Here is a 10,613-nt window from a genome sequence, read left to right as displayed (position 1 = left end):
CCTCAAAACTCAAAAACAATAGGCTTCTACCTTGTGACTACCTCTATCAGATGGTTAAGTTTCATGAAGATCAGAGTAAAAATGCGACCTGACATACAAACAGACAGAATAAATGACCAGACCAAACAATGTACTACTTATGAATGTTCGATTTCAGAAGTAATAAGTAGAACGAGGAGGATGATGTACAAAAGAAGAAAAGGACAATTGGAGTCGATAAAAGCGAAATAAAAATGTATTTGTAGAGTGGAAAGGTGGGAGTGGAAAAGGTTGCATTTCTACTAAATAAGTTTGTGGTAAAAAAACAAAAAAACAACAGTGGAGATTAAAAAAAAAAAGAGGCATTACCAACAGTGGCTAAAGTAAATATATAATCAGTGTTTTTGGGAATATGAATTTTCTTCGCAGAATTTGACTGTTCATGTGGTGAAATGTTCAACATGAAGAGCTCATAGTTCAGTTGTTATCATATTTAATGTTCATGGAGCCTGAACATAAATCTAAGGAATAAATAACAAAGAAAGAAAATATATTGGTGATTGTGACTTTTCTGTTGCATTCCCCTGTACGAATAGCATACAGTGTGTTACAGCCCTTCCTTATGTAGTCAGCATTTAAATAAGTGAGGTCATCCAAGGGGCATTGGTAAGTTTACCTGTTGGGCAGAGACGGAATTTTTTTTCCAATAAGTTGAACAGAAAGAAAATCACAGATTGTGTTTTTTTATTTTAAGGAAATTAATTTATTGTCACATTATGGTGGGCAAATATGCTATGCTTTGACTGCTCTGCTATTCTATCAGAACACAGCACTCAAATTGAGTTTCCTGGGGTGTAGTTTTGCAAACTTATCCATGGTTTGATCGAGATTGACATCCAAGTCATCAATAATGATAAATGTCAGTGTGTGTCAGTCAGAGAGAGAGAGAGAGTGTGTGTGCGTGCGTGCGTGCGTGCGTGCGTGCGTGCGTGCGTGCGTGCGTGCGTGCGTGCGTGCGTGCGTGCGTGTGTGTGTGTGTGTGTGTGTGTGTGTGTGCGTGTCCTTCATAACTCCAAAACCTTGAAACCTAGTGGCCCAAAACTTTGCATGCATACTAAGAGAACTCCAATGGAGTGCATACATGGAAACTGGGTGTTTGGGTAAATATAAACACCCTTTTGAAGATAATCAACGGCCTTCTTAAATTGAAACAAAAACTACTCTATCTTTGGTCAGCCTGCTCTCCCTCTCACGGGTCTCAAGGTTTGCTTCTACTTGCTCAAAAATGCCTTGCCTTCGATCAGGCCACAACGATTTCTGCACGATTAATTGCTCAAAATTTCCTTTTTTCACTTTCTGCATTCACACCATCAAATGCCTGATCTTCATACCTACAAATCACTGTTTACATCACTGTTGGCAGTGCTATAGTTTTGAATTTAGGAGCTCAGTGATTTTATGCATTATACGATGCAGTTTTCCATGATCGCCTCTCATGGACCAATTAAAATATGTAATCAAAATGTGATTTTGGATTTGAGGATCGGAGCTTGTGGACTAAATAACTGTCGAAATCTGGAGTGAAATCTGAAAATGGTAATAAATTAACGATGTTGTCTCCTCCACAATGCCAAAACCATGAAACGGAGCAGCCCCAAACTTTGTATGCATACGAAGGGAGCTCCAAAGGAGTGCAAGAATGAAAATTGGGTGTTTGGGTCAATTTAAACACCCTTTTTGAAGATAATTAATGGCTTATATTCATGAAAGGCTTATCTTCATCAGCCCAACTTCTAACCCGACATTTTGATTCGGCCTACTAAAATGCCTTGCCTTGGAAACACGATCTCCTCTCATGGACTAATTAAAGTACATATACAGTATAATTGAAATATGATTTCGGATTTGAGGATCGGATTTGGTGGACTAAATAAGTGCCAAAATCTGGAGTGAAATCTGAAAATGTTAAAATACATGAAAAACATAAACATATTTAAATAAGGAAGGTTATGCTTCCATCTTCTCCAAGTTTGCATAAGAACATGTGAAATCGCCAAAGCATTAAACTTAACTTTTTCTACTGTTCCGACAATTATATTGAGTGAAGAAAAGATTAATGAATATGCCGAGGTGTAACTTCATTGAGTACAACAAACATAATTTCAAAGCAGGCAAAAGCTCCCGTGGCGCAGTGATTGTAGCAGTGGGTGTAGAGCAGTGGGTGTAGCGATATGGCTCGGTTCTCTTGGGGAAATCCCCAGAGTTTGAAATGCCAAATAAATTAGAGGATTAGCATGAGTAAAGCGAACTATGAGTTCAAGAGAGAATTGAAAAATGGTTTTAGTGGTCACAAAGCAATGCATCTCCACTCCACAGCAGGACAGCTGAGAGGTACACACACTCGCTTCAAGCTGTCTCACCTGTGTTTGAATCTCAACTCAGCTATAAACTGTCATCCAGTGTTTCACAGGTAGGGTGTTTCATCAATGTGTGTGCCGTCCCTCAGATGAATATTATACTGGGCGTTTCATCTGCTGGAATTAGTTGATGGACATTAAAGATCCCTTCACAGTGTCCTTCGCAAAGAGTCGGGAAGCTATGCCCAGCATCCTAGCAAAATTCCAAATTACTGCTCTAACCTATAGGGGCACTGTCTCAGTAGCACTGCCACATCCTCAATCAATGATGCTACTCACAGCCTTGTGCTGCACAGGAAAACAGAAGACCAGGCCCCTATGTATAGTATTTTATTGTAATAATGTTTGAATTAATTTACTGTTTTTAAAATTTTATAAACAAGCAATTTTGATCCGTATACCTCGATAGTTGTTTAGAGACTGCATTCCAATTGTCTGACAACAAAACAGATTTCAAATATTTTTTCACATGGACAACTATATGTGGGCTGCTCTTGAGTTGGAACACCAAACAATTCATATTTAATTTTTGTGCCCCTCATTCAAAATTTATTCCAAGTCTCTTTTGTTGCAAATTTCATAAAATGGGTTGGGAAAGTGCAAAGGCTAATCTCCTCCCAGCTCATCTCACCCATGTTGGCCTTGCATTCAACCTCACCTTCCGCCTCATCACCCATGAGCAAACATGCTTTTGTGCAAAAATTTCACTTTATATTGATCAGTCACATACAAATCCCCATCCTGACACCAAATGTCACGTTTTACAACCCCTCAAATTGATAATGAACCAGTCGGATGTGAATCTGCAGAATACTGATGTAGTCACCTCGCGAATTGTCAAATTTAACGAGGTGATGCCAAGTGCTTTGCACCATATAATAACTCTGGGTGTTTGCTAACACCGCACCTGTTATTAATCCAGGTAGTTATCCAAATTGAGGCTGGCAAGGAATGTCATATAAAACTAATCAGTTTTCATAGTATGGCAGAAGGCGGAACCAAGTGGACACGTTTTCTTTGTAATAAGAAATTTTTTTTTTGTACACTTTGTTTTATTACTTTCTATATTACTTTCCATTTTGCATAGAGAATATAAATAAATAAATAAAGTGATTTGATTCCCGATAGAGAACCACCTTTGAACTGGAAGCAGAAAGGCAGAAGCGAAGCTCCATCCTTTCCCCTTTGAGGGTGAAACCCAACATAGATGGTTGGTTTTTGCTGGATCTAACTGTTCCCAGCTTGATGGAGTACTGCTCTCCCCTCTGTGTTGGTGCTCCTGCCTCACACTTTGCTCTGCTTGATGCCATGGATACTAAGGCCTTCAAAATTATTGGAATGTCCCATGATGAAGCTGAGTCTATGGGACAATCATTTTCCCATAGCAGACAGTTTGGTGGTCTTTATGTCATCTGCTGCCTACATTCTGGTCTTGTACTCTCTGCTCTTTCTATGCTTTGTCCTCCTCACAGGTTTCTGCAGAGCATACATGTTTACAATCAACCCTCTTCTGGTAGAAATCCCAGAATCCAGAATCATTGCTCACACCCACTCATTCTTTCCTCTTTTTTTCCCCCACCTGTGACACCAACTTCCACATTCTCTTCAACGTCATTATTCCCTCCATATGCTCAAGACTGCTGTTCACCATCATCCCACATCCAAAACCATGATCTTTTCTGTCCATTGACACTCCTGTTCCAAATTCCAGTTTTTCCTTCCAGGGAGTTTGCTTCTGTATCCAAATTGTCCAACCCATGTGTCCTCCCCTCACCTTCATTCCTCCCTACAGCCATTGTTTGTCAAAGTCTTATACTTTTGGAAATGACCACGGTACTGTCGGACCCCAGCATTTGCGGGAGATACATTGCTAGAAAATGTAACGAATGTCGAATCTGCGAATGTCGGGGCATTGTTTCAATGGGAAAAAGGGATAGGTTCCCCTGCGGTTCGCGATTCATAAGGGAAAATGAAAAATCCGGTGAAAAATCCGTGAATACGCCGACAAATAACTACGAATACGCCCACAAAAAATCGTCAAGAAACCACGAAAAACAGCGAAAAGAAAAATGTGAAAACGCCTGCAGAACCTATGAATATGCACATGACAACATAAAAAACCCCTGCAAAGAACAGTGAAAACGCAAATACACCGCAAAAACGCAGAAAACCACGAATACACAAAACACAGGGTAGTGGGGCAACTTAGCTAAATATAGCATAACAATTGTGCATTTTGTGAGGAAAGCACCAAATTTGGCACACTAGTAGCCTATCATATTATTAACAGATTTGGATATTGGGCCATCTCAAAACTTTTTATGGCAGTGGAAAATGGCTGCCACAGCCATCAGCGGCTGAATTTGAGATGGCCCAATATCCAAATCTGTTCATAATATGATAGGCTACTAGTGTGCCAAATGTGGTGCTTTCCTCACAAAATGCACAATTGTTATGCTAAGTTGCCCCACTAGGGCTGCAAATGTAGAAGCAGGTCACATTAAATTAACCGCGAATACGCGGGGTCCTCAATTAGCTGAACCGCAAATGTCAGGGTCTGACAGTATATGGTGTCATTTGGTGCAGCACAATAAGGTGGCCATCCAAGTTTATAGTAAGTGATCCATCTGTGCAGAACGATTGAAAACCATGACAAGCTTCAACTAATAACCAAATTGTTTCCAACATATTGTCAAGTGATTGTAGTGGCCATTTTTGAATGTCGAGATAACTTACGGGATATAATGGTGGCCTGAAAGTCGCTTTACCCCAACCCGATATAGTATTCCTTCTTAAACTCTCTTAATATGCAGGTTTAATTGCACAGTTCAGTAGTTACAATAATTAATTAATCAGTCATTGTATCTGTATGTACTCTATCATTCAGATGCAATGACTTATTGATTATTATAAGTACTGCACAATAAAACCTGTATATTAAAAGAGTTTAAGAACGAATGTTTTACTGGGGAAGGGTGAAGAGACTTTCAGGCCACCCTGTACAGTTGCCACAATATGACCTCAACCGACCAGACTGTCACAATCGCTTTATAACACCCCTTGACCTTATTTGCCATGCTTTTCTGGGAAAGGCAATGTGTTTTACAACAACCAGTTGGCCTCAATAAACCAAAATCACTGCCAACATTCCATGAGGCATGGTGTCAACAATGAAGAGGACTGCATGTGCTGATCAATTCCAAGCCAATCAGATCAATGCCAATTCAAATGGAATCATTTAAAAGAACACCTGTCGAGTTTGGGCAGACAAGGAGAAAAAGACCATAACTATCTTGCTGCACCATGGTCTCTTCTCTGGAGATCTCACTCTGCCTTTTGGTCCTTCTTGCTGATAGTGAGTTGTTCACCCCTTCCTGGTCCCCTTTCCTTTTTCATATATAATGTATCTTCACCTTGAACTCGTAAAGATTGCAGCACTCTGGAGTCTTTACATTGCTTGGTCAATGAAATTTAATGTAAATACTAACACCGCTAATGATATGACAGATTATGCAAATGAGGTATTATGCTTTTTTACTTTATTTCCTGGTACCCTGCATTATATGTCTCAAAAAGCAATATTCAGGGTGCTGCGTAAGCTTTGCCTCTGAAGCAGCTTTTCACATGCAGATGTAACGCAAAAGCATAACTAATAGGTTCATCTTGTATAACTGTACATTTTGGCTTTAAGGCCATCATGTACCTGCACATTGTACTGTAACCTTTTGTCCACAGCTAAAAAAAAGTGCCTGCATTTTGCATTGACAAATAGTGCATGGTCATGTGCTTTGGCCTTTCGGATAAAGTGCAGGCATTGAGTTTTGTCCCAATGTTTTTTTTTATTCTTCCCCTTTTTGATATAAAATGCATTTCTCAAACAAAAGAGAAAGTATTCATTATATGGCGATGCATTTTTTGACTTAGCGCCAAGGTACACAACTGCACATTCATTGTTTTAACAAGTTTTTCATCACATTGGATGATCATGTGCCATCTTATCAAAGAGCAGGTGTCATAATGTTTAGGTTTTGTTTAAATCTTATGAATGACAAAGCATTTCTCAAAGGAGAAATGTGTTCTCAGGACTGATGTGGTTACACACTTCCTGTTTACGAACAGATGTCGCTTCCTCCAAATCCTCAGCTACCTCTCTCCTTCAATGGCTTTGCATTTTAAAGTTTGTTAATTTTTATTCCAATGACAATGACTTTTTATTTTAATGACAATGACTGAAGGTAGAAACGTGCACCCAAGAATGAAGCTTTAAAATGTGACCTTACATGAACAAACCACCCTAATCGGATCGATTGTTATTACCGTATTTTAATTTATTTGGCAAGCAAGCTCTAAGCATTGTCTAATTCAGCTTGTTTCAGGATTTCTTCTCTCTGATTACCTTTCTATTGCAGGTCTCACTCATTAACTTCACTCTGTCTTATTCCCCTTGTCATTTGCAGTACATTCTTGCCTGAAACCAAGTGAGAAAGGTGAGTATTAATGCTCTCTCTTTGGCTATGGTTAAGGCAGGAGTTATGGTTCGGGATTAATTAGCACAGTTGAAATTTCATCATCTATTCATCTCATGTCTTCTTATTATCACATTCTGTAATCTTGAACACCTGTATTGTCGAAAATTGCATTGTAATGAACTGAAGGAGGTGAAAGTTACCAGGTGATTTTATTTTTATAGAGGAGATTCTTTCTTTTTCTCGGGTTGCATGCAGATGCAATGATCAACACTCACGAGGCGACTCTATTTGTTGGCAAGACACGACAAAGGCGTGATGAAATTAGGTATGTGTGGTATTCAATGGAGGTTGTCATTACGGGAGATCAGAAAGCTCGAGAATGCATTCATTCCTCAATCATCTAATTTCCTTCATACATGTATATACTGTATTTGGTTCCTGTTTGATTCCTGAATATTTTTTATTATTCATATTGACAAGGATCCATATATGTATTTTATACATACAGGCTTGGGTTGATGCACAATGGTTGTGCATAATGGGGGGAGGGAAGGGTGGGAAGGGAGAGAGAGAGGATTCAGGGTGGTGGCATCGATTATAATCATGCTTGTGGATACATATAGCATTAGCATAATATTTGCAGTCTTTTACCCAAAAATGTTTCCTGAATTTTTGTGTGTATTTCAATGAAAGGTCCACTCTGGCATTTAATTTATCTCGTTTCTTTTTAGCAATATTGGTATTCTCTTAAAATGAGCTGTATTCAATGCTTGCAGTCTTATAATAACCATTCGTGCCTCAAGGTTTATCACAGGAACTAGCAGAGTACCCGCCCTACGGGCAATGTTGTTCCAAACATGCAACATGTTCTTCCAACACCTACCTTTATTAGAGCGGTGTAAAGTAACTGACAGCTCTGTGTCGGCAAAAATAAACCCAGGTTACAAGCATGAAGCAAAACCATACATACTGCTTATAATTCAAAACACCTCACTGCACTGGAAAACGTGGGACAGGAATACTGCACTGTAAATGGTGGACACTTGCAATTTCTTTCCTCACCTGTAGGCGGCACTACACAATACACATTTACATAGAGAACTTACGTCCCCCCTTCTCTCCCACCAAGACCACTGGCAAAAATAAAAACACCCCGATACATTATTTGGGGTCATGCTGATCCGTTGTAGCAAGTCTGGATGTAATCAGCCGAGAACTGTATGAGAAGTATGACAATCAGCCGAGAACTGTATCTGTATCTCTTTGCTGATGCTTTTCTCATCCTATATATCTCCTTGCTGATGACTCCACCCTCTGCCATACCATCGGTCATCCCTCAGACCGGCAAGCAGCAGCTTCTTCGCTCACTGCAGATCTGGATAAAATCACAAACTGGTCCAACACGTGGAACATGTCTTTCAATCCGGACAAATCTCACACTCTCACTACGTCTCTCCGAAAGGACCGTTTAACCCCCCTCCCCCATCCACTTTTCCTCGAGAAGAAGTCCTTTCTTTCAAGCTTCTGGGTCTCACTATCTGCTATGACCTTTCCTGGGAAAGCCACATTTCAAACCTCGCCTCCAAAGCCAGTCGCCGACTGGAAATCCTCCGTCGTGCAAGGTCCTTCCTCGGCCCACCTGAGCTCCTGACCACTTACAAAGCTTTCGTCCACAGCCTGATGGAGTAATGCTCTCCCCTCTGGGCTGGTGCTCCTGCCTCCCACCTTTCTCGGCTTCACGCTGTGGAAACCAAGGCATTTCGGATCATTGGCATCTCCCGTGATGAGGCTGAGTCTTTGGGCCTCTCACTCTCTCACCACATGCTTGTCGGTGGTCTTTCTGTCTTCTACCATCTCCTCTCCAGCCTCGCCCCACCTGCGCTCTCTGCGATTTGTACCCACAACATTTCCGCAAGGCGCTCAAGGTCTGCGAACAACCCCCTTCTGGTAAAACGACCAAAATCACGAATCACTGCTCACCTTAACTCTTTCATTCCTCTTTTTTCCCGCCTTTGAATAAACTCCCTCTCTCTATTCAATCCCATTCTTCCCTCCAGGCCTTCAAAACAGCTGTTCACCACCACCTCTTATCATCCCCCATCCAAATCCTCAATCTTTTCTACCCCCGGTAATCCACCCAAGCCCACCTCCTTCAAATTCCCTGCTTTCCTTCCTAAAAGTCTCTGTAATGTCCATCCTGTATTCCTCATGTTCCCTGCCCCATCCCTCTCCCTTCCACAGATCTCCTAATGTCTGTGTCCCCCACTGTTTTGTCCTTCCCACTCCCGCCCCTCTTGTCTCATGCCCCCCTTGCTGTATGTTGTGTGTTAGCTCTCATACGAGCCTCAACAAGGTATACAAAAAAAAAGTTGCGCGACAAACAAAAACACACAAACACTGATCCGTGAATTATAGTAAATATATAATGTGTCCTGCCCATGGGATTTATGCCTTTAGGTCGATTAAGCCTGCATTACCATACCCATTAAATTAAGATATTAATTTACTTTACCTCCATGTCATAATCTGTACTAATAAATATCAGTGTGTGTGTGTGTGTGTGTGTGTGTGTGTGTGTGTGTGTGTGTGTGTGTGTGTGTGTGTGTGTGTGTGTGTGTGTCAGTCACTGTGTCAGTGTCTCCCCTCCATAACTCCAAAACCATGAAACCAAGCAGCCTGAAACTTTGCATACATACTAAAAAATAACTCCATGGATGTGCCTGAGTGAATATTGGGTGCTTGGGTTAATCAAAACACTCCCTTTGAAGATAATCCATGGCCTTATTTAATTGCATCCTTTATCAGGCACATCCTCTGTCACCGTTCTCTATGGAGTCTTAAGACATATCCCAGGTAACCTTGCTGGAGACTGAAGCCGCCATGTTTTCTGGCCTGCTCAACCATGGCTCGACTTGGAACAAGCCGCAATGATTTCTTAACCATAAATTTTTTTTTTCATTTTCCTCACTCATATTATCAAATGCCTGATCATCATAGCTATGAATTGCTGGATATATTGCAATGCTTATAAACGCCCGGAGATGCCAGCATTCGTGGCTTTATTTCATTTCCGCACATGCAATAACCTCAAGCATTTCTTAAACTAAGCTGAATTACAAAACTTAAGCTCCAGAATCGAACTTAAAAGCAGTTCTGACTCCTAGAAAAATGTTAATTTGTCCAATTTGGACATATTTGACATTTCGGGCATCTCTGGGAGGTGTATGTTTAATGTGACAGTTCAGTGATTGCTAATCGTATGCCAAGCGAGCCATTTCTTATCAACCATTTCTATGGAAGGGTTAAGCCACTTGGTGAGTTGCTCTACAATATTGGCACTGTCACTGAATACTGTATATCGATCGACTTGAACAAAGTTCAGCAGTCACTCGCCTGCATTGGCCACATGTTGTTCTGCAGTGCGACAGGCGGTGGCTGGCTTGCTGAAAATGTGAAATTTTATTTTCCACAACATTTCCCCTTTTTGTTCTTCCATTATATTACCCGTCACATCAGCATAGATAAATACAGATAAATATTAAACGTTTCGCTTTTTATATAGTTTCTTCAAACAATTCCTGCATTGCATAGTGAGGTCACTTGGTATGTATTTCAAATTTCAATTGTGATGCCACAGTCCTATACTGGAGGTAGGAAGGCAAAATAAATTACATGATCATCATGAGTAAAAAAAAATCGATTCAGTTATGGAATTATAAATCGGCACACCGCGGCGGGAAAGCCAAGA

At 40.6% G+C, this 10,613-nt stretch overlaps 1 protein-coding gene and 1 long non-coding RNA gene across 6 annotated transcripts in view; one reads left to right on the top strand and one right to left on the bottom strand.

The window, feature by feature from the left end:
* Positions 1-10,613, bottom strand: part of LOC147024662 (uncharacterized) — a 98,482-nt gene that overhangs the window by 61,407 nt on the left and 26,462 nt on the right. The window lies entirely within an intron of this gene.
* The window catches only part of LOC147024663 (uncharacterized), a 13,489-nt gene continuing 8,495 nt past the window's right edge, over positions 5,620-10,613 (top strand). The window contains exons 1-3 of the long non-coding RNA XR_015059129.1: positions 5,620-5,751; positions 6,854-6,883; positions 7,121-7,190. This is a non-coding gene — a long non-coding RNA (uncharacterized LOC147024663). The remainder of the gene's footprint in view (positions 5,752-6,853; positions 6,884-7,120; positions 7,191-10,613) is intronic.

This window comes from Eptatretus burgeri, chromosome 6 (genome assembly GCF_056783735.1).
Source record: "Eptatretus burgeri isolate ZD-2024b chromosome 6, Ebu_testis_v1, whole genome shotgun sequence".
NCBI lineage: Eukaryota > Metazoa > Chordata > Myxini > Myxiniformes > Myxinidae > Eptatretus > Eptatretus burgeri.
Note: the sequence above shows the minus strand (reverse complement) of the source record. Positions and strands in the feature narration are given on the sequence as shown.